This window comes from Tachyglossus aculeatus, chromosome 1 (genome assembly GCF_015852505.1).
Source record: "Tachyglossus aculeatus isolate mTacAcu1 chromosome 1, mTacAcu1.pri, whole genome shotgun sequence".
Classification (NCBI taxonomy): domain Eukaryota; kingdom Metazoa; phylum Chordata; class Mammalia; order Monotremata; family Tachyglossidae; genus Tachyglossus; species Tachyglossus aculeatus.
The window spans coordinates 33,162,647-33,167,114 of record NC_052066.1 but is presented as its reverse complement, the minus strand read 5'-3'; positions in this window follow the sequence as shown (position 1 = coordinate 33,167,114).

The window sequence follows — 4,468 nt, the reverse complement described above, 5'->3', positions numbered from 1 at the left end:
TCCTCCCTAACTTCAACAGATTCTTCGATTCACATTTTTTGTAATGGTATTTGTTAAATGCTTACTATGTGTCAGGCACTGTACTGAGCCCTGGGGTAGATACAAGGTTGTCATGTTGGACACAGTCCCTGTCCTGCATGGGGTTCACTGTTTTAACCCCCATTTTACAGATGAGGTAACTGAGGCATGGAGAGTGAAGCGGTTTGCCCAAGGTAACATAGACAAGTTCTGGAGGCAGGATTAGAACCCAGGTCCTCCTAACTCCCAGGCCCATGTTCTATCCACTAGACTACACTGCTTCTTTAAATTAATCCTGTAGCTAAAGGAGCAAGTGTGAAATCAAGTAATCGCTTCACTTAGTGCTTGGGGAGTTCAATAAAAGCCAGGCACATGGTCCTTGCCATCAGGTTTCTCCCAATCTAAAGAAGGAGACAGAAAGATAAGAATTACTTGTGAAAAACGCATATGGTAAGATATAATATGAAGTGATTCAGAAGTATCAGGATAATGCCGGTTAGGTAATTTACAAATGAAAATCCAAATCCGTTGGTGAATCAATAGTATATTGAGTGCTTATTGTATTCAGAGCACTGTACTAAGTGCTTGGGAAAGTAAAATATAATAGAGTTGGTAGATGCAATCCCAAGACAAAAAATTATCCGTAAGTGCTGAGTATAATGAATAAAATACATTGGCGCTAAGCCTGACAGGTTGATGTGATGAGAGAATTGTGAATCAGGAAAAGCCTTCTGAAGAAGGTGAGATTTTTAGGAGGTTTTTGATGGTGAGGAAGTTCCAGGTTAGGGAAATAACATGAACAGGAATTGAAGGTGGGAGAGTACAAGAGTGAGGTTTAGTTAGCTGAGTTTGGAAGAATGTGAGTAGGGAAGGAACGACTGAAGAGAGTCCATTTGTAAGATGGAAAGAGGTAACAGAGACCTTTGAAGCCAAGTGTGAGTAGTTTTTGCACGAAGCAGAGGAAAATGGGAAGTGGAGAGGTGTGTGCTAAGTGAAAGTTCAAAAAGACGATTCATGCATCACCAAGGAAAATAAACTTTGAAAAAAGATGATCTGTGAAGTATAATTAAGCACTCAGAACTGATTAGTTTTGCCAGCAACATTTATATAGACTGTAAACTCATTGTTGGTAGGGATCTTTGATCTACCAACTTGTATTTTTTCCAAGCACTTAGTAGTGTACTCAGTACAGAGAGGGAAGAGGCTGGAGGAAAGATCAGTAAGGAGCCTGATGAAGTAATCTAACTGGGAAATGAGGAGATCATTTGGGAAAGTGGAATAGAAGTAGGAGACACATTTCCTTATATTCTAACAGGGGAGGCAGATGCATATATTTAAAAGTGGAGTAATCAGAATCAAATTTTTAATGGTATTTAAGTGCTTACTATGTGCCAAGCACTGTACTAAGTGCTGGATTATGTACAAGCTAATCAGTCCGTGTCCCACAGGGGGCTCACAGTCTTCATCCCCATTTTACAGATGAGGGAATTGAGGCACAGAGAAATGAAGTGACTTGCCCAAGGTCACACAGCAGAAAAGTGGCAGAGCCAGGATTAGAATCCACATCCTCTGACTCCCAAGCCCAGGCTTTTGCCACTAAGCCACGCTTCTCATTGTACTTTTTTTTTTCCTCATCTCCATGCCCCCTCCCCACCCAAAGGGCTGCACAGTGACCCTTTGCTTCCTTCCCCTTCATATTCACAGAATATGCACTTTCCATCTTCAAAATCCTTGTAAAATGACATCTTCTCCAGTAGGCCTTTCCTAAACAATTTCTCAATTCCTTACCTTAGGTCTACCCCAAATGTGACTCCAACACTTGGGTATTCATTCATTCAATCATATTTATTGAGTGCTTAACTGTGTGTAGAGCACTGTACTAAGTGCTTGGGAAGTACAAGTCGGCAACATATAGAAATGGTCCTTACCCAACAGCAGGCTCACAGTCTAGAAGGGGGAGACAGACAACAAAACAAAACCTGTAGACAGGTGTCAAAATTGTCAGAACAAATAGAATTAAAGATATGCACATCATTAACAAAATAAATAGAATAGTAAATATATACAAGTAAAGTAGAGTAATAAATCTGTACAAGTGCTGTGGGGAAGGGAAGGAGGTAGGACGGGGGATGGGGAGGAGGAGAGGGAAAATGGGGTTCATTCTGGGAAGGCCTCTTGGAGGAGGTGAGCTCTCAGTAGGGCTTTGAAGGGAGGAAGAAAGCTAGCTTGGCGAATGTGTGGAGGGAGGGCATTCCAGGCCAGGGGGAGGATGTGGGCCGGGGGTCGATGGTGGGACAGGTGAGAACAAGGTACGGTGAGGAGGTTAGCGGCAGAGGAGCGGAGGGTGCGGGCTGGGCTGTAGAAGGAGAAAAGGGAGGTGAGGTAGGAGGGGGCGAGGTGGTGGACAGCCTTGAAGCTGAGAGTGAGGAGTTTCTGCCTGATGCGCAGATTGATTGGTAGCCACTGGAGATTTTTGAGGAGGGGAGTAACATGCCCAGAGCGTTTCTGCCGAGAGATGATCTGGGCAACAGAGTGAAGTATAGACCGAAGTGGGGAGAGACAGGAGGATGGGAGATCAGAGAGGAGGCTGATGCAGTAATCCAGTTGGGATAGGATGAGAGATTGAACCAGCAAGGTAGCGGTTTGGATGGAGAGGAAAGGGTGGATCTTGGAGATGTTGTGGAGGTGAGACCAGCAGGTTTTGGTGATGGATTGAATGTGTGGGGTGAAAGAGCTATTGGAGTTGAGGATGACACCAAGTTTGCGGGCTTGTGAGATGGGAAGGATGGTAATGTTGTCTACAGTGATGGGAAAGTCAGGGAGAGGGTAGGGTTTGGGAGGAAAGATAAGGAGTTCAGTCTTGGACATATTGATTTTAGATGGTGGGCAGACATCCAGATGAAGATGTCCTGAAGGCAGGAGGAGACATGAGCCTGGAGCGAGGGAGAGAGTACAGGGGCAGAGATGTAGATTTGGGTGTCATCAGCAGAGTTATGATAGAGAAGCAGCGTGGCTCAGTGGAAAGAGCACGGGCTTTGGAGTCAGAGGTCATGGGTTCAAATTCCGGTTTCGCCAATTGTCAGCTGTGTGACTTTGGGCAAGCCACTTAACTTCTCTGTGCCTCAGTTACCTCATCTGTAAAATGGGGATTAAGACTGTGAGCCCCACGTGCGACAACCTGATCACCTTTTTACTTCCCCAGCGCTTAAGACAGTGCTTTGCACAAAGTAAGCACTTAATAAATGCCATTATTATTATTATACTTGAAGCCGTGGGAGCGAAGGGTACTCACTGTACCCTGGAGCATTGAAGTACATATCGTTTTGCTCAGTTGTTCCTCTTATATGTAATTTATTTTAGTACCTGCTGGTTTTACCCATTTAATTGTGAGCTCCTTGAGGGCATGGATCAGGTCTACTAATTTTATTATACACTTCCATTTGTTTAATGCAGTGCTTTTCATACAGTAAGTGTCCAATAAATATTATTGATTGATCAGGACAAGCTAAGGGACAGAGGTGGGAGAGTCGAGGGCAAAGTTCAGTTAGAGTGCGAGAGGAAGAGGTTGAAGCGTGCCTGGTGGAAAGAGTTGGTAATTTTGAAATAATTAGTAATTTCTTCAGGACATGGAGGTAAACCATTGGATGTTTTTGAGATGTGGAAAGACGTGTACCAAACATTATTTTCACAAGATTTAATAACACCCCGAGATGACTGAATGATAGGAAGAAGTGAAAGATATCACAAAGTTGCAAGTTTCTGGACCTGGGAGGATGGTGTTATTGTCACCTGTGTTGGGAAAGTTAAGAAGAGGAGTTGGACTAGGAGGGAATATGAGATTCTATTTTAGTGATGTCATGCTTAAAGTAGTGGCCAGGCAGTCATATGGAGAGATCCTGAGTCCAGGCTATTTCTATATCAACCAATCAACTGGATTTATTAAGTGCTTACTTTGTGCAGAGCACTGTACTAAGTTCTTGGGAGAGTATAATACAATAGAACTGCCAGACTTCATCCCAGCCCACAAGGAACTTAAAGACTAGAGGGGGAGATGACATTAAGAGAAATAACATGGCCTAAGAAAGAGCATGGGTGTGGGAATCAGGAGACCTGGATTCTAGTTCTTATTCTGTCACTTGCCTGCTGTGTGACTTTGGGCGAGTAACTTCAATTTTCTGTGCTTCAGTTTCCTCATCTGTAAAATGGGGATTCAATATCTATTCTCCCTCCTCCTTAAACTGGGTGCCCCAAATGGGACAGGGTCTGTGTCTGATTGGATTATCTTTTATCTATCCCAGTGCTTAGTCTATCACTTGGCACATATTCATTCATTCAATTGTATTTATTGAGTGCTTACTGTGTGCAGAGCACTGTACTAAGCACTTGGGAAGTACAAGTTGGCAACATATAGAGACAGTCCCTACCCAACAGCAGGCTCACAGTCTAGAAG